This window comes from Castor canadensis, chromosome 3 (assembly GCF_047511655.1).
Source record: "Castor canadensis chromosome 3, mCasCan1.hap1v2, whole genome shotgun sequence".
NCBI lineage: Eukaryota > Metazoa > Chordata > Mammalia > Rodentia > Castoridae > Castor > Castor canadensis.
Genome location: NC_133388.1, coordinates 177,158,570 through 177,186,437, shown reverse-complemented (window position 1 = coordinate 177,186,437; position 27,868 = coordinate 177,158,570). Strand labels below are relative to the sequence as shown.

Below are 27,868 nucleotides of genomic sequence, written 5' to 3'. Positions count from 1 at the left end.
GAGTGTTTCCATTCGATATGCCACGTTTAGAGTGTGAAAATTGTAATCTAAATAAACACTTAGAAGAGAAAGATGGAAACTCAAGACCATCTTCCCCTGTGGGAATTCACAGTGTACATACAACAAACATATAGAGTGAGATAGGAGTGGTAATGTTATTGGTGGCTCTAATGTCTATTCAGGAAATGGAAGTGTATAGAAAGAGGAGTCAGAAAGTTCTTAGGCATTGATCAAAGATAAATACACAAGCAGAAGGAGGGCAAAAAGATCATTTTATAACATCTTCCTTCTGATTTTAGATGGTTATACAGCCGGTCTACCTCTTCCACTCCCAGAATTCTGATTATTTTGGCTTGACTTATTTGCAGTGGCCTGTAAACTCAGGGAGGTTAGCATTAAAGAGAATATAAGCGAACATCCAGTCATTGTGCCTCAAGAAAAACACTCAAATACTTAGGGAACAGTTCATAAGAATTTGTGAAGCAGCCTGGCCATGATTCTATAAGAAGAAGTAGCTATTACTGCAGGAAACTTAAGAACACTTTCCCCTCCTCCACCTCCACTAAAAGAAATCATATTCCAAAAAGAAATTTTCTTTATTATGGCAGCCACACTAAATATTTCTGCTGATCACAACCGACCTATGGATTGCCAGTTTGTGAGCCTTAACAACTCACACTGCAGAGATGAGAGATACCTTAGAGTTTGTGTTTCACCCAGGATTACACAAACAGCAGAAATGGGTCCTAGGATCCAGATCTGTTCACACTGATGGATTTGATCTGAAACTATGAAGGAAGAGATACACAGGGATTTTTATGCAAACAATTCTCTTGCTAGCTGGGATAAAACAGATGAGAGGAATATAGAAGTTTTATAAACACTACTAAAGCATTGGGATCAATAAAAAAGACCAAAATCTTGATTGAATAAAACATCTTGCTTCCACCTCATTGCATCCTTGTCCATATTGATCAGCTGTAATAGAGCATGACAAAAGGTATTGATTGACTGAAGCAATTCTCAACTATTTGGGGCTTGAAAGCAGCTATAGACTACCAAGAAGGCAATGCTCTGCAGCAGCCTAAAATGAGGATGGTTAAATGAAAAGGCAGCTGGGGTTAAGATATCCAGGTCTGCATCAGTCTAACAAATGACTTACTTGAGGCAGAATAAGCCTCATTTTTTTCACCTCTCAGTTACACGTAAGTATATGCAGGTTATTGTCTTATAAATAGCTGTTGATAAAATGCCTGCTTAAAGTATTTGCCTGGGTTTCTGTAATATTGATTTCTACAACAGTCTCAAAAACAGCCTCAATGTACCCTTCTACATTTGTTCCTTATGAAAAACCCCAGAGAAACAATAGCAGAGGACAATGTAAAAGGCTTAAATTCACCCAGACATGGAAAAACTACAGGCAAGATGGCAGTATAAAATTCTAGGAAGAATTGGGAGCTGGAAGGAGATGAATCTATGTAAAAACATGAGCAAACCCTAAGTAATACTATCTCAGCTAAAATAAAGATTATTGGAAAATTTGACACACAATCCTAAACAATTCCAACAATGACAAACTCCCACTCCCATTCTTTTTATCTAGGAGACTGCTACCACTGTACCCTGACCAGTGTCTGAAGCTTTATCCTGAACAGCGTAATGGTGAGGCTCCCAGGGACTAGGATTAACCATGCATAGCTGAGAATGAGCCTTCAGGAGGGGCTTCTCCAAGGATGAAACTGACAGAGGATCAGAAATATGAAACATCTTGAGAGGAAATCCAGAAACTTGGTGAAAAGTTTGAGTCTGAGTTAGTGATAAGTATTTAGAAAACCAGCATATGAAAAGGCAAGATCATCATTATCTCCCAGGAAAACAACAGTTATGCAGGAAAAGAATTGTGACTTTATTCCATATGCTGAATATTGACTTAATGAAAATGACTACATTGAGATAAAGTGAGATTAGGAAGGAGAATGTGTGTGCTAGAAGTGAGAAATCAATTTTTTAAAAGTAGCCATGCAGGCACATCATTTTGAGATATGAAGGAAAATGCCAAAATAACCACGTAATCAGGTTAGGAAGAGGAAGGAGAGATATTGTAGGATTTTTTTATAGTAAACGAAGCACATAGAACAATTTTATCCTTTATACTTTAGGCCTGTGTATTTGAATATATGTGTGTATATATAATCAAAGTGAAATGCTTGCAAATTGTATAATGTAGAAGTTTTCAAATTGGTTAATAAAAACAGATGCAAATGTGCTGAAAGACACATTAGGGAGTGTTTGTCTCAGTAGCTAGAGGAGAGAAGGAACCAATAATTTTCTCTTTTCTATCTCCACATCTTTCCTCAGGACACCCCTCTGTTCACATGCTACCTAAGTGAGCCCTCATCTTGAGCTGATGAAATAATGTACCCAAGCTTACAAATGATAGGAGCCAGATGGCACTGGCTTTCTCAGAGCATCTAACCCTGCTTTTACTTATCTCCACTTTTGGTTGCATTTTTTGAGGCAAGTTTGATCTTGCAGATAGTAAAAATTATTTTTTGAGAATCATGACATTCTAAAAACTCAAAAACTTCCCTAGTGTTTGTGGAATCTACTTACCCACCTTCTTCAGAATGAATATGATGCATATCCCTTTTACTTTTAAAAGGCCAGGGTGGAGGAAGGAGAAATCAATTGCTCATATCAGTGTCTTGCATGGAACAATATGATTTTTTGTTTTTATTTATTAATTTGCAAATGCAAAGTACATATGTGTGTATGTGTGTATACACATATATATGGTGTACAACATGTTTTGATAGTTATATACATTGTAGAGTGGCTAAATCAAGCCACACTGCATGCATCACCTCACAAATCAATTTTTTATGGTGAAAACACTTAAAATCTGCTTTCTTAGCAACTTTCAAGTATACAGTATTTTATTGTTAACTATAGTCACCTGGATGTTCAAGAGATCTCTTTAATTTGTTACTCCTAACTCCTAACTTGTTACTCTATTCTGTGCATCTATAAGTTTCACTTTTTAGATTCTATGAGTGAGGTCATGCAGTGTATCTTCCATGTTCAACCATGCTGCCACAAATGACAAGTTTCCTTCTTTTCTAAGATCAAATAATATTCCATCGTGTATACAGACCACATTTTCTTTATCCATTCACCTTCTGATGGACACATAGCTTGATTCCATATCTTGAGTATGGTGAATAATGCTAAAATGAATATAGGAGTGCAAATAACTTTTCAATGTACTGATTCCATATCCTTTGGGTTTATGCACAAAGGAAGATTGCTAGATCATATGATAGCTTATTTTTAATTTTTAAAGACCCTCCATATTGCTTTCCATTGTGGCTATACTAATTTACATTCTTATCAACAGTGTACTATGATCCCCTTTTTTCCCATCTCCTCATCAACACTCATCTTTTGTCTTCATGAGAATAGCCATACTCACAGGTGTGAACTGATATCTAGGAACTATAGTGTCTAACATCGAAAGATGGCTCACAGTCTGGGATATGGAGCCCTTAGGGTTCTTAAAACTTTTTTTTCAGTTATGGAACTCTTTTATCCTTAAAACTGTAGACCCTGTCTTCAGAAAAATTCTGCTTATACCTTAGGAGAATCACAGAGTCCCTGATGCCCATTCATGGACCACTAAGTGTCCTTGAGTCTGTTGTGAGACTAATCCGTATCATTTTTCATTCTAAATTCCAAATGATGTTGCATTAAATGACTGTTCTAAAGACAGAGAATTTAGTTCTAACTGATTTATTGGGTGAAAACAAGGACACCCAAAGAATGCACTATTTTATTTTATGTCTTTGATAGTCCTCCTGGAATAAGAATTGGTTCTGGATTCCTTCTTTATTCTCTGGACTTCAGTCTGCCCTTGTATCCACCTCTATTAAGCCTGCAGCAATACATAAGGAATGTCTTCTCTACTACACAGACTCGTGAATTTCTAACCCCAACTTGTAAAATGTACCCTCAACAGTACATCTTGCCATTCTAAAATAAATAAATAAATAACGCTTCATTATGCCCAATTTGTTCTACATATTCAAGGTTGCCATATGGCTTCAATGGACGTCTAGTGAAAATGTATTTAATATCTCATAAAACCTACATAAAGATGTCAAACGCCTATAATTAAAGACAAATCCTCTTTGAGATATTGCTTTACCAATTAGCCACCTGGAGCTGTCTGGCCAAGTCCTAATCAATTAGCCAGTTGTGGATGTTTTGAAGATGTACAAGTCCTAAGGAGAGTTGGGAATACTTAGCGAGCATAGTAGTGATGACAGGATCAGGATAACTGGATTCAGAGTGTTGTCATTATGAAAATGCCTCATGCAGTACAGCTTCACCCCTCGGGTAGTCACCATCGGAAGTATTACAAGCATACAATTATAAGCACCGTTATTGAGTCCTGGATGACAACTTACAGTGGCCATGTGAGGAGCAGTAGTGTAGAGGTCATAGGAAAGTACTTTCTGAATTAACCTTATTCTCTTAGTGGTCCCTTCCTTTCTACAAAGGACAATCATGCCTCACCTCAAGTCCTCAGCTTGCTACACTGACAGGTCCATTATAGTTTATTGTCAGTTCTTCTTCATCAGTTCTGCATCCAGGTAGCTGCGAAGAAATGTCTGCTTGGGTGTCCCATGTCTTGGGAGCAGGTATAAAATGATACAAATGCCCATGTCAAATTCCCAGAGACTCCATTCTCACTCCAGCACATTTATGTCATTTTCTGTCTTCTCCCTGCCTTCCACATCACTCTTATTCATAGTGCAGTAATGTTGTTTAGGATAACCATTCTAGTGGTTATTCTAAGCAGCCTTAGAAAAACAACCAGCTCAGAGTATCTTGATGACTTTGTGACTGGTCACCACAGCTTGCAGAATGTTTTCTATAAAAATAATTTTTAATGTCTTCCCTTTTTGGCTTTAAAAACAAAAGGGTTATTCCAGTACAAGATTATTGATATCATTAAGGTGGAATATGAGAACATGCTTTTTTGTAAAAGATATCAGAAGTCCAGGATTAGAGAATATCCTTCAGTGGAACTTGGAAAGAAGAGGCAGAAGATTACGTTATACAGACACCCCAAAGGGTAGAACAAAAGTCATGGGGGTGGTTACATAGTAACCACTTGCCTTATGTGCAGAGTGTTAAGTACAAGATTGCGTTGATTTTCACATGTGTTCTTAAGAACAACATAAGAGAGTTGGACTTGAGATTGAAAATTAAACTGAAGCTTATGTGCCTAGAAACAACAGAATATAGCTCTGTTTCAATAGCAATAGAATATGCTACAGATTTTACAAAGTAAAGGATGTCTCACATTACATGATGATTAAAACCATCTCTTCGAAGCTTAGGAGAGGAGTGGACTGGGGAATTACAGCTCCTGGGAACTTTTTGAGAACCGTTTATTCATTTACTGTCAGCAACTCCTCTCAAAGCTCTGTTTCCATCTCTGGTGCCTAATGTGCAGAGCCAACTGCCCTCCACAGTGCTGGTACTGCCTATATCTGAGCAGGAGCATTTGTTTATTCAGCATCTCCTGGGCATAAATAATTTTACATATAACATTCTGCAATTGTATTTTCACACGTACTCCTGTCTAATGTTCAGTGGAGTCTTCTACAACTGCTCTGCCTTTCCCTTGCAAGACTTAACTTTCAAGATGCTATAGCAGCTATAAGCTTTTTGTGGGTTTTTTTTTTTTTTTAATCTTTGGGCAGCATTTAAGGCAGTACCATGAATAAAAAGCCAGCCCATAAACATTGGAATTGATTCACCAGTAGATTTTTTTTTTCCTGGGATACATGTGTCTGTGCCTCTGGATAGTGGCTCATGAATAGTGTTATTTATCTTCAGTAAAATGAGTATGTGAAGAGTTTCACATTTCCCAATAGCCAATATTTTAAAACAATGTCACATTCCTAAAAGAACCTGATGTTTCCTGTCCTAATCTTGTTCTACATTTGATAATGAAAGTCTCATCTTTCATATCATCTGTTACACACATAAAAATTACAATCCAAACATATTGCATACTTCCATTTTGTAGAGTTCCGTGCTGAACATTTAAATTTTTTTCTTCCATCCTCCAGCTATAAGAAGTAAGCACATTTTACAAACAAGGAAACTAAGAAATAGCATTTTATCAAGATTGAGTTAAAACATCAAGAGGAATAAGTGAAGACCAAAAAAAAAAGAGAGAGAGATGAAACTTGAGTAGATTTTGATGGTTGTTGAGGCTGAGTGAAGGGAGATGTACGTTCATAGTACTGTTCTCCCCATTTCATATGTTTGAAAATATCCCCAAGGTAAAATGTATTCTATCACAAAAATGGAATTAATGAAATAAAGAAAATTTTTCAGGAGAAATAACATCTTTCTCTAATCTGGTTAAAATTATTTATGTGCCTCCCTTTAGTATAGAAAATACTCACAATAGCCAAGTTTTGTTCTAGAAGGTCATCTTCAGATAATATGCTTCCAAATATTACTACCCCCTCCCCAATTTCCTATTGCTTTCCTCTTAAGTATTCCATGTAAGCCCAATTTTAATTTTTTGGGGGGCGGGGGAGTACTGGGGTTTGAACTTAGGGCTTCTGCTTTCTAGGCAGGCACTCTACCATTTGAAGCATGCCCCAGCCATTTTTTGCTTTAGTTATTTTTTCAAGTAGGCTCCCAAGTTTTTGCCTAGGGCTGGCCTATACTGCAATCTTCCTACCTCTGCCTCCTGTGTAACTATAACTAAACAGACGTGTGCTACCACACCCAGTTTATTGGTTGAGAGTCTCACTAATTTTTTGCCAAGACTGGCCTTGAACCATAATCCTCCCAATCTCCACTTCCCAAATAATTGGGATTACAGAGTGAGCTGCCACACCTCCCCTATAAATTCATTTTGTACCCCATTAAGACATCAGGGGATGTCATTTCCAATGCTGTGCAATAATCTCTGCCCTGTTCAGTTGTGACAATGTGTGCTTTTTTCCAGTAACTTTTCTCCCATGTAAATGACTTCTTTTCCATGTTGCCTTGCCGCCACCTCATTTTCTTATTATTCACTGAAGAATTGTTCATCTCTATTTAGACTTCATCTCAGCATCTGCATTATGCTGTTCCATCTGTTCTGCACTGTAGTTTCTTTATAATGGATTAGGTGAGGATAACATTGAAAAGACAGTCAAGATCGCGTGGGCCTTGAGATTTCTGTCTCTTAGTGGGAAAAATTCTTAAGACTATTAACAGAAATGCAAATGGTGTTTTGTTACCATGCAGAAACCACTTCACCTTTGAAATTTGCTGTTCTTTTACCCTTTTATTCCTTTGCCTTCTTCCTTGTCATCCCATCCACCCCCTTACTGCCCCGTCTCAGAGCTAAGTGACATGGCCACCCTGGGGACACTGTGAAAAGTCATGCACTTTTGTGCCAAGTGAACTGATAATAAATAGTGAGTTGAAAATTCAGGGTTCCTCGGTATCCACATGTCTCTATTAGATACCAGAAGTGAGGGGATATTGATCAGAGGAAGGACAATTCCAATCTGAGACTTCTGAGCCAGCTTACTGGGATTCAAGTGCCCTCTGTGAAGTAACAGGGCTGATACCAACCTTATTGTATTATCATGAACATAAACTTTAAAAAGTGTCCACCTGTCACCTATTACAAAAACTTTATAAATAGTAGCCATCATTATTGTTAACTCTATAGTTACTGACAACATGGAAAAGCACTAATTGTGGGCAGTAATAGCTACAAAAAAAATAATAATGTGTTTTCTTGGTTGCCAAATTAAGTTGAAACCCATTTTCACATTAACAGCAGGCATTTGCTAACTTAGAAAACGCAGCTACCATCAAGTCTTTGAGGCTGATGTTCATTTAATGTGTCATAGTCACTTTGGGTGGAAATTTGCTGAAATGTAAGAGTCTTGTTGAATTTATTTTTTCCTTTACTTGTCTAGCCAACTGTCTGACCAGGGTTTGGTTAGGACAGAAGCTTCATGCTTTGATTTTGTTTTGTTTGAGGTTAGTGATGAAGAATTCAAAAGAAGAGCTGTTGGATGCTCTAGGGTAGAGGCCAGATATCACCTTATTTCTGTTTTCTGTAAAGTTGAAAATGACAAAGAACAGTAATGCTAATAAGTAGTACTATATCTAGTGGAGTTCAAAAAAAATAATTCACTACTTCTGAGGAAATTGAAGTCTTTGATGAAAGTAGCTTTTGACAAATGGAAAACTCTAAGACTGATTAAAATTTGTTTGTAACATCTGTATTCATTCATTTACAACTTTCCACACACATTTATGGAGCTTCTTTGAACCAGACAGTAGATTACTGAAATGAGAAAGTATCACAAAAGGAAAGAGAAAGTGGAAATAAGTTCTGTAATTTCAGGAGAGTTTCAGAGAGGAGCTCATTGCTAACACATGGACTGAGTATAATTCATGAGAAGACTGTGCAGTGCCAAAGGATTATAATAACCAGGAACCAGGGCCATCCTTTGACCTAAATGAACAAGAGGAAGGGTGGGTACCACAACTTGAAGAGGTACCAATATAAAATGGATCACCTCTGGGGATGCTACCAAATCAGGATGGCCTTCCAGAGATGTTGCCAAAGAGGACAGATTCTCATATCCCTCTGCTGTTATCTGGAGACCCTGCTGGTGCTTCCCATTGACAAATCCCCACTGGAAGCCACAGGGAAGAAGTATACAATAGGGCACCAGCATTACACCAGAGTGGAGAAGGTGGAGAACAAAATTAGAAAGGGCAGAGGGTAGAATCAATCATAACCGTGAACTTCCTTAAAGTACTCAAGCTAATGGAGGAGACTGATATTCAAGATCATTTATTTTTCCTTTTTTGCATTAGTGGGGATTGAATTTAGGATCTCATGCTTGCTAGGCAAGGGCTCTACTGCTTTATCATGCCCCCAGCACTTTTTGGTTTCAGTTTGTTTTTCAGATAGGGTCTCACACCTTTGCCTGGGCTAGTCTTGAACCATGACTCTCCTACCTCCATCTCCCATGTAACTGGGGCCACCACACCTGGCTGCTTGTTGCCTTTGCCAAACTTGAAACTTGATCTTCTCTATCTTCCAAATAGCTGAGTTGACAGGCATGAGCCACCACACTCAGTCTGCAGATTATTTTTAAAACTCCTGTAATTAACATTATATTTACAAAATAATGAAGAGCCCACACACTAAAGCTACTAGCTCTGGTATTAGGTAGCATTTAATCTGGATCTCAAAGGCTAAGTACAACTTTTCTGGGTGATAGAAATAGAAGTAATAATATAACAAGGGACAAAAGAAAAGGCAAGTACATAAATCACACAAATATACAAGGTTTGCTGAGAAATCATCAGTGTAACTGGAGTATAAAATATACAGAACACAGACTTGGGATTTTATGGGGCTTTGTTTTGATTGTTGGGGAATATTATCCAGAATCACCACTGGTTTAGTAACCAAGTATAAGACACCTCTAATTCACAAGCTTCATGAGAATAGACACTGTTCCATTGTGCATCTGTACCTATACTAGCAGTTAGCACAGGCTAAGTGCTTAGTAACTATTTAGAGAATGAATGAAGGAGCAAACAAAAGAACTTCTGTACATGAATCTACATCTTCTTTTTAATTTGTCAAATTTAAATTTGACCTATATTAGCAACCGCTACTATTTTGATCCTTCTTTTTTGTTCTAGAAATAAGTAGATTTCAAGAACAGTGGTTATGTGCAGCAAGCACAAGAAAGGAGTCAGGGCATCTGTCCATCAATGGAAACAGTTTGGCCTTCTGTTTCTCAGCTCCCCTGTCTCTGAAGTGGAATTTGTGCTATCCCTCTCAACCATCTCATAAGGTTACTGTGAAGATCAAATGAGATCAAAAGGACCTCGACAGGAGTACTTGACAGATAAGATGCAGTGGTGCTCTGGCTTCCTTCTTCCTTCTCCTGCATCACTAGGGACTGAGAAGGACCACATAAGTAAATTTTTCAAATAATCAACTCATGTTCCCTTAAGCCAAGGTTTTTCAGTCTTGGCATCATGTGTATTTCAAACATGTTGTGGGGACCTCTCCTTGCATTGTGGGATGTCTTGTAGCATCCCTGACCTCTACACATCAAATGCCACTGGCACTCCCAACACCATTGTGACAGCCAAAAAATGTCTCCAGACATTACCATCTATCCCTGAGGGCAAAGCTGGCCCCTGGTTGAAACCACTGCTTGAGCATTCATTTCTTGTCTTAACACTCTATGGAAACTTTCTAAAACAGATTGGCAATTTCCCTGGCCTGTTAAACATAGGTTTCCTAACTATAAATCTAGAAAAGTAGTCATAATATTCATAACACCTTTAAGACATGTTAGAAATATTTGCCTGCATCCCTTGTCTGCTATATTTTTGTAGACTTTGTGTCTGTTTCATGGTTTTGATTCTCCCTCCCACTCTGTCTGTGTGGCTGACAGCTGTCATTTTTCCTGTAAGCATCAAAGCATACTAATTTGTTATTTCTAATCTGCTGAGAATTTAACAAGCAGTTAGCCAGCTTTCAGAGACCAAATCTAAAATGAGAATCCACATTTGCAGAGTTTGGTTCTGGGTGTGCAGGAGCCTGGCAGATAGACTTGGGTTTAGAGGAGGGGGTTGACCATACTGGGGTTTAAACTTAGGGCCTCACACTTGCTAAGCAGAAGGTTTAGCACTTGAGCCATGCCTGCAGCCCTTTTTCACTTTAGTTATTTTTCAGGTAAGGTGTCACATTTTTGCCAAGGGTTGACCTGAGACCACAGTACTCCCACCTATACCTCCCACATAAGCAAGAATACAGATGCATGCCACCACTCCCGCCTTGTTGGTTGAGATGGATTCTCACTACCTTTTTGCCTGGGCTGGCCTCAAACCACAACTCTCCTGATTTCCACCTCCCAAGTAGCTAGGATTACAAGCATGTGCTACCACATCTAGCCCCGGATTTGTGGTGGGTCTTTTTGAGCCATGAAGCAGGCTTCTTATTTCTCAATTGTCAACATTTTTCTTTCTAGGGGCATCTGCCACATAAGTGGGGAGTCATCGCAATTATTATTAATATGACTTTAGACATTAGCCACATCGGCTTTCTCATTTCCTTGACTTAGGTTGAGATAAGAGAAGGATGGAGCATATGATAGTAGTCCAAGCCAATAAGGTATAAACATTTTAGAGCATAATCTCATCTTTTATTCTCTCACCACCCCATCATTCCTACTTCCATACTGAAATTATGTAAGAGGGTAATATGTCATTTATGTGGTCTCTGAGGCTTCACAGAGTCTAGAATAATATAGGCCAGTAGGATATTCTTTGACAGCCAGACATGGTGGCTCACACCTTTTATTCCAGCTAAGTGGGAGGCATACATAGGTAGATTGTGGTCTGAGGCCAGCCCTAGGCAAAAACGTGAAAACCTATCCAAAAACCAACTAAAGAAGGAAAAACAAAATGTTCTTTGATATTTTAAGTCAAATAAGCCTAATGTATTAGTACCTTGCCTAGCAGCATGGTACCAGACACATGGTAGACATTTATAAATATTTTTGTGGAAGGAAACACATAAATGGAATGACAAAAATACAATCTAACATCCCAATTGCTAGTATGAAAAAACAATTGATGTGAGGTGTGGCAAGCCAAAGATAAGGACTTCAAAACTGTGGATGAAGAAAGTGGCCGATAATGAAAGCATAGGCTAATCTTTCATGTCATAGATAAAGTGAGGACTCTAATAGTCCCTGAGGGGGCATGAAACGACTGAACCTCAGCCCATTTCCTGTTCTGCTACCATTCTCTTTCAAGTCCACAGATTGGGAATGGCCCACTACCTTCCGGCTCCTGGAACAATCCACCCCCTTTTATTTCCTCCATTGCCAGTGCTTGTGTTTTTTCAATGGACAGAGAGAAAGGTTAAAACTCTCAGTGTCTGCCTGACACCAGTGGATAGAACCACTGGTATCTCTAACAGCTCCCTTGTCCAGGTTGTTAGGCTATTTCTGTCTGCCATAGCAAAGAATAATCTCTCACTCCAGAATAAAGCAACCTGCAGTGGTATGCTTACCTGAATGGTGAGCAAGTTCACAGGAAAGCATTTCATTTCAGAGTGGCTCTGTACATAATAAAAATGGGATCAGTGTTCAATATGACTCTGAACAAAGAAGAAGAATGGTGTTTGACTTGCTGTATTGTTCTCAAGGTCATGGCTGGTATTAACTGTCCTATTGATGACAGGCTTCCAGAGGGCGATTTTGGTTAGCCAGACCCTTAAGAATGGAGGCCAAGACTGACCATTTTCCACTGCAGAATAGATTACCATCCTAGTGGCAGATCACCTTCAGGGTTGGGGCCAGAATCCAGGCTAATCTGTGAATCAAATGGACCCTGGGTTGCTATGACTTGTACTTGCAGATTTCATAATGTCATTTTATTGATATGCTCTGTGGAAGAAATCAAAACCTTTTGATTTGACCAAGAAAATAGCCAGTCCTTAAAAGATAAAGAAAATCTTAGAATAAAATAACCACTTGTTTGTATTTAGTGGAAAAGGATTTCCGTGGATCTCTTGGGTTCTGCAGTGTCGACATTTCAGATAGGTCACCAGTTAATCGGCCTGGGTTAATGATTCTTTTTACTATGGTGACTTTTAATCACCTTTCTGGCAGAAGGCGTCTTGATTAAATTATGGGCTGCTGGGGGAAAAATATCACTCCCCTGGCATTTGGTCTCCCCGCCCCTCCCAAATGGAACAGGAGTTACAAGGAATAATATCGGAGCATGGTAGGTACTTGGCCTTGTTTGGTTTATGTCCATAGCAAAGAGCAGATGTCATTGGTTCTGAACAGCTTTTCTAATGGGATGATTGCACAGGTTGTGGACCAGTGCCTTGGCCCTTAGGTCAGGAGAATAAGCATTCAGTAAAGAGGAATGAGATGAATTGTGCTCATGTATAGCTTAGGTTTAGTAATGTAGAGGGGATGAAGGATAAGATGTCCTAGCAAAAGTGGGATCATTGCATTTGCTAAATTCTGGGCTGGATTCTTGTAATCTGCTTGAGTCTAAAGTATCCTAAAAGACACATTGAACAAAGGTTTCTGTGGTAAAAAGAATGCATATAAAAGTATAACCTAAACAGATATGTTGAGTTAAGGCTCTCCCAATATCCACTTTGGAATTATTTAGTGAGCACTACTAGGTTAGGATATTTACACAAATGCAATCGAAGAGAATTTTTATAGGCCTTTAAGATATGAATTTTATCTTTACTTTTAACAACTGAGAAGTGGGAGCTTCATTCTCCACTGCTCTTAACTTTAAAGAGAAACTTGACACATCCTGAGGTTTATTTGGTACTGTCAGAACTAAAATTGGAAAATGGGTTTTCTGATTCTGTTTTGTCCATTTTATTCTAGGTGGTGTTCTTCTTATACTTCATAGGTTAAAATACTTTTTGAGGTCTAGCCCGGAAAACTAAATTCATGCTAAGCAAGAGCATGGCCAGGTTCCATACCCCAACCTCACAAATTCTGTTTTTTAAAGACAAGAAATAAAGGATATCATTCACACCCGGCTCTTTTTAGAATCAGGTGCAATTGGTTTTTCCTCGTCCTGTAGTCTGTTTCTCCATCTATTTTGGCTTCATCACAATAATGCAGCTTCTGCAGTGAATTCAAAGGTGATTCTGAGAGCTTATGATTTTAAAATTTGTGCAGAATTCCAAAGACATCAGCTCACCAGAATTGGACCACATCATCATGGTCATTTAGAGTGAAAGGAAGTTTGGGAAAGCCATTGGGATCACAGTAAGGGAAACCAAGGGGAAAGAATAGGAATACCTGATGTGTAGGACACTAGCAGGAAGCACTGGTGTCAGGCAGCAGGGAAAACTAACAATAGAATTGCCTGTCAGTTAGTGAAATCAATATGGGAGAGGAACACAAGGCTTACTTCAGAGCATGAGAGAGACCAGAGAAAGATGGAAAAACCCAGACCAAGGGGACTAAGTAGGGACAAGTCCCAAACTGTATGGCAGAAAGTCTGAGAGCCTCATGGTCGTACAGTGGGCACTGGCATGTTTGAAAGACCCATCGTGTGGTGTGGTCCTGTAGAAAGCTCAGGGACTTTCATGACTCATTCATCATGACAAGAAATTGAGGAGGGAGTGGGAGGAAAGAAGCAAGGCCCCAGGACAGAGGAATGGAAACGATTTGATACATGTTATTAATTATTGTCTCCAAAGAGCCTGGTGTGGCAAGATGGATGATGACATAGGAGGTATTACTTAAGATCACTTCCAACACAGCTCACTGTGTCTTTCCAAGTGGCATGAATCATAATCTCTGGAACCTTTTCAGGGAGGCTACATCACTGATAAAAAGTAACTGGAAAATCACTGTTTTCTTCACTCCCCTCTCACCCTTAGCCTGAGAGACCCCAGGGTGAAAATGTTCACCGATGCTTAATATTTGACATATAAGAAATTGACTCTAGAATGCTTTTTCAGAACTTAGTGGCTAATGGCCCTCATTCCCTTCATCCTCTTTTACATCTTTTGTCCTAAGCAGATGTGGCCAATTTTCACAGATGAAACTGTGGTACTTGCAGGAGACTATGGTGTAAGTATTGTTATTGTTGGGGTGGAGGTTGCCATCATCATTTAAACTTCATCTATGTCTAAAAAGTGTTTGAGACAATTTTCTTGAATACAATAGAACCTTTCAAAAGTATTGAAACATGAGAACTTTTTAACAGAAGGGACAGTTATAAACTATAAGCCCAAGTATTTTATTTCCATGCTGGGCATTTTTCCTCTTGGTGCATAGCAAATATTTGATAAATATCTTAGTATTAAGAACAAATGTGTTTCGATTTCACATGTCATCTCTCTTGTGACCTTTGAGTGTTATGGCCATTGGTCAGATTGCCTTTCTTTCCTACCTCCTATATGAGGTAACTCGTGTATTCATTCAACTTACTGAGGTGCTAGACATCAGAAATTGTGCGAGGCATGGAAAATGCATCACTACTATGCGTTCCCATCTAAGCAGCAGCAGCGTTAATGACATAAACTTCTAAAATACCTACTGTCCCCAGCATTCATACCTGAGCATATTGATGACCTGCTGTTAACAAGAAAACTTGCTAGACCCTAAGATACAAGAAAAAACTTTGTATGATATCTTCATAAAGACAACAAAAGTGGGACGTTCAATGTAAAAGTAATAGTAACAGGACACAGCGTTAAAGTTTAAGACGGTTTACCATAGATAAGTTATTTAGTTAAACATAGAAGTAGTACAAAATATGTATTGACACTATTCCCATATTGACATTGAGAAAGCTGACTTCTAAACTCAGAGCTTAGAACTGTGGCTCCCATGAGTTTGCACCTCCATGAAAATGGAATGTTAATCTTCCCACAAGACTTAAAAACACCAACCACACCCAACTCAACTTAGTTTGCCAAATACAGAGATTGAGTATGTGTAGAAGTGTGTAATCTCAAGCTGATTCACAGGAAAATGTTCCAGCAGTGTCTCATCTCTCACCAAAGCAATCACATGGACCAAGGATGCTCTTTTAGCCCCTAATGGATTGACAGGTCTCCCACGTCACTGTGACATACCCATGGCCAACTCAGGTTCTCTCTACCCAGGATCCCTTTCACTTCTTGGCAACCCCATCATACTCTTCTCACCCCATTGCCACACTCCACAGGAATGGCCACAACAGTCAGGGTCCATAGAGGATAAAAGGTGAAACTTGCTTTATCTCCCAGAAAGCTGGCTCAGATTCTAGCTATTTGCAGGCAAGATGAGGATAGCTCGGGCCACCAATGAGCTCCCAATGCCCAGTACACTTACTGCCCATTAGAAGCCACCCAGTATTTGGTAAATGAAAGGAAAAGGACAGGGTTGAGAAGGAAAGGGAGAGAGTGGATGGGGCAGAAAAAGAGTGGGAATAAAAGGGGGAGAAGAAAAAGGAGAGAATGAGGGCGAGAAAGGAAGTAGAGAGAAGAAAGAAATGAAAAAGGCAAGAAAGAAAAGAGAAAGGAGCAAGGAAAACAAGCAGCTAAAAAGGGGTGCTGAGCTGAATTGGGGAGCACAACTAAATCCTAGGCGGAGAAGATGACATGGTTCTCCTTCTAGCTCTGTTGCTAACAAACTGTGGGACTTTGGCCAAGTTACCCAGTCTTTCTGTACTACAGATCAAGGCCTTGTTCTTTCTTTTTTTTTTTTTAACAGTTAGCATGATGCTTGTGTCTCTGTTTTTTTTTTTCATTTATTCATATGTGCATACAATGTTTAAGTCATTTCTCCCTCCTACCCTTCACACCCTCCCTTCTCCCCTCTCCCCCCCCCCACCTCCTTGCTTCCAGGCAGAAACTGTTCTGCCCTTATCTCTAACTTTGTTAAAGAGAGAGTATAAACAATAAGAAGAAGGACAAAGCGTTTTTGCTAGTTGAGGTAAGGATAGCTATACAGGGAGATTCTTAGCATTGCTTCCATGCACAAGTGTGTTACATTCTAAGTTGATTCTTCCCGAACTGACCTTTTTACTAGTTCCTGATCCCCTTCTCCTATTGGCCTATGTCGCTTTAAAGTTTCTGCATTAGTTCCTTTGCATTGAGGACATCAAATACTATCATGTTTTTTGGGTTTCTTACCTATCCTCATACCTCCCTTTTGTGCTCTCGCCTCATCATGTGACCAAAGTCCCATCACCTTGCTGTATTTGCCCTTGATCTAAAGTCCACATATGAGGGAAAGCATATGATTATCGGTCTTCTGAGCCTCGCTCAAGATGATGTTCTCCAGTTCCATCTATTTATGGAAACAGACAAGATGTCCCACTACTGACGAATGGATCAAGAAAATGTGGTATTTATACACAATGGAATTCTACTCAGCCATAAAGAAGAATGAAATCTTATCATTCACAAGTAAAGGCCTGTCTTGATGGGGGAGAATCAGACCAGACCAGTAACAAAATCCTCTCAACGTGAGCATCCCTCACATCCCTGGTCCTCCAAGAACCAGTGAAAACTGCATGCAGCCAGTTCCCATTCCCTTTTCATTGTCCTTAGTCTCCATTTCTTACTGGGAACTTCCGAGTCCTAATGGAGCATAGAGAAGGAAACACAACTATAGTTTTCATAGGAGCTAAATGGCAGAACACAGAAAAGTTTCTGGAAGGACAGATCTTACTTTACTTAGTCTCTCCTAAGAGCCAACATACCTGCAAATGCAACCTTAGATTCTTCCTCTGTTGCACTCAGGCAGAGTCCAAGTAGGGAACTTCAGAGAGGAGAATGCAAAATGAAATATAGATATTTATAACTGAAGTATTTTCCCCCTGGGTATCGCTTCCTTCTTTTCTTTTCTTTTCTTTTTTCTTTAATGAAAATTCAGTCAACTGAATATTTAGTTCCCTGAGGAATACTCCTCAGCTGTGGAGATGCTGAGTGTGTGGGGAGAAGCTCTAGCAGAAAATGATGCATGCTCATAGCTAATGATTACCTTGCACGGGATCAGTACGACACAAGGTCTTTGAGGTTGGCCCTCCTTTAGCTGTGAATTAGGTATTAGGTACAGAATATACCTAAAAGTATTTCATGCAAGCCTGCAAACCCAATGGTCTCTGGATCCAATTTTATACATGTACAGGTATATCAAATAAATTTAATTTCCCCATTGAAGGTGCTTGCTTTTAATTCTGGGGCCAGCAGTGCAGAACAGTTTTGAAGATTAAATTTTCCATTCTGAGAAAGAAGTAGTTGAGGATAGAACTTCTAAAGCACAAGCAACCAAAAAGCAGGTTTTGGGTGCATACAGCAAAGGTGGGAGGTAAAAAGGTCTAGTCAGACACCAGACAGACAAGAAACCTTCAGGTGCAAGATTGCTTTTGCAATCAGAAAATCACCTGATTTATGACCACAATAGGGCTGTCTTAGATGCCCCAGTTGCAGTGGCAGGGACCCTGTTATAGCATCTGAGGCACCTGGTGCTACTCTATTCTACATGTGGGCTGACGCTTGGCTGCCCAACCTCCTGAACTGCTACCACAAAATGCACCTGAGTAACATGCAATTTTAAGACCACACTAAGGGTTTTCCTTCCTCCATGAAGCCTTTCTTGCTTTCTACCATTCACCCACCACCACCTGACCATTCCATCCTGTCTCTCGTTGAGCCCTTTGCACATTATCTGTAACTTCAGCTGCCATAGCAGGTAGTATTACCTCATGACTAAGCACCAACAACCTGTGGTTCTTTTCAATCTGTGCATCTTCATTTTTATACAATTTAAGTGACAATGACAATAATAGCATTTAGGAGATGGAGTAAGAAGTACTTAGAACCGTACTGGCACAAAAACTTGGTATACCACGTACATCTGTCTTTGATGGCCTAGGATTTACCCAGCCCCTTGTATGTTTCCACTGCTTAGGAGGAAATAGCAGTTTACTGACGAACTTTCCATCTCAAATTTTGGCCTGCCTAGCATTTGATCGTGTGTGTGTGTGTGTGTGTGTGTGTGTGTGTGTAAAGTGGGAGAGTTTATTGAGATAGAAAAGTAGCAAAGAGTAGAGCTCCCAGAGCTGGGAGGGCTCCCAAGAGAGGATACCCCCACCATTTGATTCTTGTAATGCTGGAACTTGAACCCAAGGCCTTGCACAAAAGCACTCTGCTACTTGAGCTACGCCCCCAGCCCTTTTGTTTTATTTTTATCTTGGAGACAAGTTCTCATAACTTCCTTCCCTCAAGCATACTGTGAACTCACACTGTTCCTGCCTTTGCCTCCGAAGTAGCTGGAATTATAGGTATACCATGGATCACCACACCCAGCTCCAGCATTTGAATCTTTAAGCCTGGGTGGGGGAATTGAGGGTTTTCATCACACTTAGCAAGTTTAAGTTGATCCCATTTATTGAGTGTTAGTTGTATGCTAAATATGTTTCAGATATTTTATTTAAAATGTCATATTTCATTATTAAATAGCCCTCTTATTTTTCCCACTCTAAATATTAAGAAAGTGAGGCTTAGAGAGTTTAAATAATTTGCCCAAGGTTGGATACTGATATTTAATGAGCCAGGATTCAAACACAGGTCTTGCCAACTCTTTGCTGTTCCCTCAGCCTCCTACGTGTATCAGAGATCCAGGAATTCAATGGCATAGCACTCTCTGCTTTGGGGTGCCTTTCCACACAGACCACTCTCTGGGCACAATCAGAAAAAATCATCATTATCCTGACTAAGGCTGAGCCTCCTGTCCCAAAGGTCAGACACTCAGCTAAAGGTAAGATCACCATGGGGTGATCTGCTCTGCTATCCTCCAGCCTCCAATGGAGCCCACCAAACCAAGCCCCAGGTGGATTCAACCTCATTTGCTCAAAGGCCAGTCTTGCTCACAGTCACCCGATTGGTCATGAGGCCAATAACACACTGCATCTTACTTAATCCCTGTCTCAGTAATCCCCCCATACCTCTGTCAGAAGTTCATGATATTGTTGAAAAATAATCCTAAAATTCACCTTGTGTCTAAGGTCATGCTAAGGCTCTGATCAAGGGCAGCTGTGGAGGTTCATTCCCTTACAGACAATTCACCGAAATCCTAGAGTTTTCTTGTGTCTTTTGTTAATGAGAAGCTACTTGTCATTAGAATTACCTTATTACTTTCTAAAATAATACTGTATAGGGTGTCTGAAATGACTTATGAGAACAGAAACAGAAGCTGAAGAAAATCATGTGTGATATATACATTTATAATACCTTTTATTTCAAAAAATGAAATAATTGCCAGTTCAAGTAGTATTTTGACAAAAGCAGCAGTTCCGTTCAGCTGATGGTCCTTGAGCATGAGCAGATTCTCATGAATAAAGAGGTGCTCATGGCAGTATTTATCTTAAACCGGATCTGTTTTAGAGAGTTGAGTATTTTAAAGAGAAGTGGATGAAACAAGTTAAAAGAGTATTTTAATGGGAATGCTTTCTGGGGCTTTTTGTCAGTTAACACTGAGCACACTTTGACTTCCATTTGTTGCTCTTAGAAGAGGATCTGTATGTTCTAGTGTATAAAAAACTGAAGTCACCTACCCATTAGTCATTTCATCAGATAGTGACCAAAACAAACAGTGGGATAAAGCCATGTGAGAAAATATACAGCCACTATTGCCACCAGATCCTGTTCATGCCCATGGCAGACATAAAAAATGAATCTAGTCCATCTTAGCATTCTTCTCAACACTACCCTCCATGCAGCCATCACCAATCCATCATGTTGACCATTTTATCCCTGGGCTGACAATCCTTTTGTCCCTCCATAGTCGAAGGCCAATGTTGACATGAGAGTAGCCAAGAGTAAGAATAGGGTTCCATGTGTAATGTGAAATAATGAAGACATAAATATTTGCTATGGAAATCATACCACGTGATGTCTATATTATGAGCAAAAAATGGAATACAAGTTGAGCTACCCTAATCCCCCTATGTGAACTCTGAAATTCTTCAAAGTCCAAAACATCTTTAGCACTGACATGACACATGACAAAACACAAGCACACTCAAAATATTGTATAAAATTATCCAGGTGCCAGTAGCTCATGCCTGTAATCCTAGCTTCTCAGGAAGCAGAGGTCAGGAGGATCACTGTCCCAAGTCATCCTGGGCAAATAGTCCATGAAACCCAACACAAAAAAAGCTGGCTCAAGTGCTAGAGCATCTGCCTAGCAAGCATGAAGCTCTGAGTTCAAACCCCAGTCCCAACAACAGAAAAATATATTGTATAAAATTACTTCAGTCTTTATGTATAAGGTATATATGAAACAAAAATAAAGTCTATGTTTAGACTTGAGTCCTATTCTCATTATATTAATGCAAATATCCCAAAATCTAAAAACATTAAAAATCCAGAACACATCTGGTCCTAAGCATTTCAGGTTAAGTCTGTTCAACCTATAGTAGTTTTTACTATAGAAAAATGAATAAAGCTATATTTGGAGTAAGCAAAGTACACTCCCTATTCTACATAAGTTTCATGTCTTTCACTGGTAGAATGTGCCTACCTGCTGGTCCATCTCCAGAATCACTGTTTCATTCTGCCTCCTTACATCTGTGTTAGTAAGCTTCCCATTACTGACAAAATACCTGAGAAAATAAAAATTATAATAAGGAGGAAAGGTTAATTTGCTCAGTTTCAGTCCATGGTCACAACATCCTATTGCTTTGGACCCAAGGCAAGGCACTAACATCATGATAGAGGGTGGAGAGGGTGGAGCTGCTTTCCTTATGGCAGCCAGGAAGCAAAGAGAGAGTGAAAGGAGGGGCTGTGGTCCTAATATCCCTTTCAAATGTATACTTAAGACAACTTAACTTTCTTCCACTCAGCCCTACAACTTTAAAGTTCTGCCACCTCCCAACAGCACCATGGGCTGGAGACTAAACTTTCAATACATAGGCCTTTGGGGAACATTCAAGATGCCCAAACTATAGCACCATCTCCTACCTGAATTTCTCCAGTAGTCCCAATCAACAGTAACCTCCTTAAGAGCAGGGACTGCATTTGATTTTCTTATCATTCATTGTATGAGTGCCTAGTACCGTTTGACATAGTGAGTGAGTATAAAGGAATAAATCCTTCCCTAACTGAGCTTCTGCCAGTTTTGCCTTCTTTGATTATATCCTCCATAAGCAGCCATAAGCAAATCCAAACATAGTAACTCCCCTGCCTAAATCCTTATCACTTCTCACCTACTGAGATAAACCCAAGCTCTTCTCTAGCCATGGTGCCAGTCAGCCAGCCAAACATTGTATTTTATAATTTAGTAATACCAAATTCTTTAACCTTCCCCCCAAAATTGTATAGCTCCAGCTCTTGTTCCTCTAATTCATGCTGCCCCCTAATTACTTCCCCAACTAATTTTAGTTCATCATTCCAAGCTCAGCTAAATAATCTTTGTGTTAGACATCCTTCCCTGTAGCCCAGAGTTGGAATCCTTGCCTCTTTTCTAAAATCTCATATGTCTGTTCATATTTATATTATAGCATTCACCATGTAGTATCAGAATTATCTATTTTTATATTTCCTTGAAATGGTTGTGATGGGTTTTTTTGCATGTTACAGTAAATCTAATGCAAACTGTAATATATTGGTACATATATATTGAAGAGAGAAATACTGATTTCAAGTACAGTTTGATCCACAGGTTCATAGATTATTGTGGCTTCCTTTTTCCTGTGTTTCTCTTCATCCTGTATTTTGGGCTAACTTGGCTTAATCCTTCATGGTATATAAATTATCACCACAAGCTCCTAGGTTAAGTTTCCTCACTGATATCCATAGGAAAGAAAGGATTTCTCTTCCCCTTACCAGCAGACAAAAGCTCTGAACTTCCTCTGATTGGTTCGAGAAAGGCTGGTGTGCCTTCCTCTGATTGCCTCAGTAAAAGGCTGGTACCCATTTCCAAGCCAGTAACTGATGCAAAAGATGACAGTGTGTTGATTGTCTGAGACTCCAGGGCTGGAAAGTTCAGGACTTTGTAGGATGGGGAAAGAATAAAGAGTACTTTGGAGGCCACCAATAATATCCACAAAACTCTTCAATTAGACTAATATTCTGATGGTCATGCAACCTCTGCTATATTCATTTTTGGGTTCCCAGAATGTAGTCCAGTGCTTAATACCTGCATACTAGATAATCAGTACACATTTGCTTGGCTCAGGGAAACTGAGCCTGCCTGAAACTGAAAAACACACCTATATCCTTGCTGACCTCTCTTGTTTCACTCTGAGGTTCCACCCTACATCTACTTCTCAACCTTCCACTAAATGAATCTTTCTACTTAAAGTATGTTCCTGTTTCCCTTATACTTAAGTTACCTTTTCTCATCAGAATCCACCAAACAGCACTCACCCTTCACAGAAATATCTGTCTGTTCAAAGACATTCGAAGACTTCCCTTATGACTGGAAGATTCTGTGATAAATGTAAGAACATATCACCAGAAATGATGGAAACATCAAAACAGATCAGTTTTCCAGTCAGTCCTTTTTTTATTATTAAATATTCCTTCAAGGCAGCTTCTATATATCTTTTGATTGTTTCTATAAAAGAAAGAGTATAACAGAGTAGAAAGAGACTAGACTTTGCAAAGAGGTCTAGGTCAAATCCTGGTACCACCACTTCTTAACTCTATGAAATGCTGAGCAAATGATTTAGTCTCCCTTAGCTCAGCCCCCTCCTGTGTAAAACGGGGCTAATGATACCTTCCACCTATGATTACAATAGGAGTTAAATAAGATGAGCTCTATAAAATGGCTGGGACAGTCCAAGGCCAATCCATGTCTCTCTGCTCCTCTCCCTACAGTAGTCAGAGTGCGTTGTTGGTATGCCTGATGTTGTTGTTCCTTAATTCCAATCATCAAGTGATCCAGGCTCAGTATTACTGGAGAAGATTTTTTGGAAACTAGTCTGTCCTCACAGTGTCTAACACAGGAACCTGAGGTTTCTCAGCAATCTTTGTTATCTTTTCTAAATCTCCCCCCAAAAGACACTGATCTGCCTACTTTGGCATGCCCTGGTTTTGTTTGCCTGATGAAGAGGAAAATAAACAGTTTGCCCACTGTGATCACTCTGGAGACCACTCGAGAATCGACCACTTTAGATTCGATCACTCGATTCTAAAGCCCCTTAAGTATTCTGAGGATTCCTCTAACCCGGAACTTGTGCTTCCACACATGCTGCCTCTGTGACATAAAGTCAGCCTCATAGCCTGTTTCCAAAAATAAGCCCACTGAAAATGTGTGGCGGGGAAGAGAAGCTGTTTGTAGCTCTTAGACACTTCTTATTTATCACTGGCCATCCCTGTTTATAAAACCCTACACGGGGCTATTACCTAGTTATTCCTTCAGACCTTTATGCCTCCTTTTGGTTTCTCTCTATATATTCTCTTTGCTCCGTTTTCCTACTTTTAGCTGCACTTTTCTTTTGGTCACAAAACAAAATTCCTCTTGTTATTGCATTCAGGGCATTTTACCATCAGTGTTCATAGTTTTGACTTCTAGTCCCCTTCTAGCCTATATATCTCATCAAAAAATTTTAGCAAGCAAAGATAGTTTTTCCCTCTGAGAAATTCTAATCTCAGCTGTTAATAACTATTATTGACATTCATTTCATATGCAAATGTGAATAGTTTTTTTCTTATAAAAATGTATAGAAAGGAACATCTAATAGAAAGGACTGCACATGTTCTAAAACCCCAGCGATTAAAAAAGCAAAAGCCAGTGACTTTATTTGACACCTGAGTGGAAGAAGGACAGATTTTTAAAGTACTCCTTGCCAGTGAATTTCTAGCTTGGGGGAAAACACTTGGTGGCTCCTAAAGACAAGGCCATTTAGCCATACACTCTTGAACTTGTTAGGGAACCAGTGAAAGAAAATCATTGTCCTGATGTGCCATTCTCTCTCTAGGCAGAGTTCTTTATTTGGGTAAATATGAATGCAAAATAAAAAGCTTAGTTCTTTAAACTTTTCAACTTTCCATTTTCATGAGAAAAACAACCAGAAGGCCTGAGTTATCCTTTAAGGACAGAAGCCTTCAAAGTGTGTATCATGGACATGTGTAGAGATTACAAAGGCAGGGAAAGAATACTATACATCTTTAGAATTTTCAAGTACAGTTGGTACCCTTTGCATAAAATGAATCCATGTCCATTGAAGAAAATGTAGAATATAAAGATAAGTAAATGATGAAAATAAGAGTCAAACTCCATGCCAGCACTCAGAAATAACCACTGTTAATATTTCATTGTAAATGTGTTTGATCTTTCCAGTGTATATGTATATGTGCATATACTTTTACCAAAATGGAATCATACCAAGTATGCAAGTTTTCTTTTTGCACCAGGATTGAGTTAACTGTACTACTTGATGCATAACACACATATTTTTCAGCTTTTTTAAAGGACTCTTGTGAATCCTTTCCCCTCATGCACTTTTTTTTTCCAAATTTCATTTCCATTACCTACCACCTCTGGAAAACATGTTGATACATTTGGTATGTTGTTAATATATACTATTACTTTGAGTGGGTATGTGTTTGCCATCCATACTGGTGGTATTAAGCTATGGACTTCATAGTTCTTTTCTTTATTCAATGCTGTTTAGAAATCTACTCATGTTGCTATGTGCATATCCAGTCCATGGGTCTAGCTGCTGCCCAGAATTATATCACATTTTATTTAGCTACTGCCTTAGTCCATACACTTGAGTTGTCTCATACAAATAAGTGGGAAGAATTTATTTGCCCTAGATCGAGGCTGGCAATTCCTGGATCATAGAGCACCTTTGTTCCTAATTTCACTATATGCTGCCAGATAGCAACCCAGATGGGTGAGCCATTGTCTGTTCCTTCCAGAGTTCATTGCATTTTCTGGATTTCTAGTTTTGACCAATCTGATGGATGTAAAGTGGTATCCAGCTATTTTAATTTATATTTTCTGATAATCAGGGAGTTTGAGCATAACTCAATACACTTCTTAGCCAGTTAGATTTGCTTATTCTAAGATTAGCCTATTCTAACCCTTAGACGTTGAGTGGGGGAGGGAAGTTTTCATACGTTTATTTTGTCTGTTTGTCTGACCTTCTTATAGATTTGGGATAATATCTACTTTAAGATTTTAAAAATTGCCTAAATTTTGACAATTTGTTGTCTTTATGCTTTAGAATTTTCAAGTACAGTTGGTACCCTTTGCATAAAATGAATCCATGTCCATTGAAGAAAGACATTTTGACAAATGTCTTTTGTCAAAAATACCTAATTTTTCTTTTGTGCATGCAGTTTTACTTATGCTATGGCACATGTCTTTCAAATGTCATTGTTTTGTTTTGTATGTTGAAGAAGGCATTAATTAAATCCAGTTTATTTATTGTGGAATTTCATATGTTAGAGCTGAAGTGTGCATATTAATTGGACATATTTGAATTATTGTTTTAGAGTACTTTTGTTAATATCATCTCATTTGATCTCTATGAAAAGTAGGTGAAGCAGATATTATTTTTCCCATTTTATGGATAGGGAAACTGAATTGACTTAGAGAGATATAATGACCTGCCCAAGTTCACTCAGGCAAACCAAGATCAATAGTCCAGTCTCTTATCCCCAAATTCAGCACCAATCCCAAGTTGCATATCAAGAATCAAGATTACTTCTAACAAATACAGTCATCTGAAACATCTCCAGGAGAAAGCTGTTCATCTGCTATAGTTTGGATGATGAATGACCCCAGAAGTCCATGTGTTGAAGACTTGATCCCTCAGTGGCTCTTTTGGGAGGTGACATGGACTTTTAGGAGGTACAGCCTTGTAGGAGGTCCTTAGATCACTGGAGGTGTGTCCTCAATGGGGATAATGGTACAGGTTTTCTTCCTCCTTCCTCTTTTATTTCCTGGCCTTAAGGTGAGCAGTTTCCTCCACCTTGTACTCCCTGCCATTGCCATCACCAATCCCACCAGAGACTAAAAGGAATGGGTCTGCTCAGTTTTGAACTGATACTTTAACAACTATGAGCCAAAATATACTTTCTCTCTTTTCAAGCTCATTATCTCAGGTATTAACATACCAACAGATAAGATGATCACATTGACTTATTGTATTGTTCAAAACAGTGAGTCCATTGGACTTCTTTAAAAAGGCAAAGGTATGAGTACAGTAAGGGATCACATCTCTCAGAACAGTGGTGTGAAAATAAGTTTCCTTCATGAGTCATGTTCTGAATGTGCTGAGTGCAGATACTTTCTGGTTGTAAAGTAGCAATGCTCTAAACCTGTCCTTAGATTGCAGAGATGGAATGAGCCATTTGGCCAACTTGAATATGAAGAATGGAAAGTAAGAAAAAAGATTCTAATCACTATCAAAACATCCTCCCAGAAAATGAGTATGTAGTTAATTTTGACCTATATGCAGACCATGAAAAGACAGATGTGAGAGAAATACTGGACTCTGGCCCCTAAAATCAATGAATGCTATCCCAGGGATGGGACTAATGAGCTGGGGGTCAGGTGGTTGGTTGTAGGGGAAAGTGAAGTCAAGTTCTCAGCTCTCACTGGTGAAGGAAAAGTAATTGAATGATGGGAAGATGGAAGATTCTTTCTTCAGTGTAATCTTAATTATATTACAAAATGCTCTTCATCAGCATTTTGTGGACAAGGAGAAAAGAGCTCAGCCAACTGCCAATTGGTTAGGGCTTTTTAATCTTGGCATGTCCTTCAGCACCACAAGCAACAGCAGTCTAAATCTGTGGTCTCTGACTGAGCATGTCTTCCTTGTAAAAAGATTCCTTTTGCATAATCCAATTGAGTAAGGTGATAGTCGGCACTTTTAAGAAGAATCAGTATTTCAAATACTTGCCAAATGAGCTCAAAAGATTATAATAACAATAATAATTATAGCTTCCATTTATTGGCTACATACTGTGTGCCAAGCATTGTGTTTAATAACACTATTTCTTTACTCTGGGGAGAAAAAAACCCAAGGGCATAAGTACTATTATTATCTCCATTTTGAAGATGAGGAAATTCAGGCTTAGAGAGGTGGAATAAGTTGCCCAGGGTTATAAAGCCAATAACTAGCAAAACTGGAATGCAAATCCAGAACTATGTAACTCCCAAGATGAATTTCTATATTCTCAAAATTTGTATGAGCTAATCATTGCTGCATAACAAATTACCCTGAAGTTTAGGCACTTAAAATAGTATTATCGCTAGTGGTTTCTGAGGGTCAAAAA

At 39.1% G+C, this 27,868-nt stretch overlaps 1 protein-coding gene across 7 annotated transcripts in view; it reads left to right on the top strand.

Moving 5' to 3' along the window:
- The window catches only part of Samd12 (sterile alpha motif domain containing 12), a 412,402-nt gene that overhangs the window by 331,082 nt on the left and 53,452 nt on the right, over nucleotides 1-27,868 (top strand). The window lies entirely within an intron of this gene.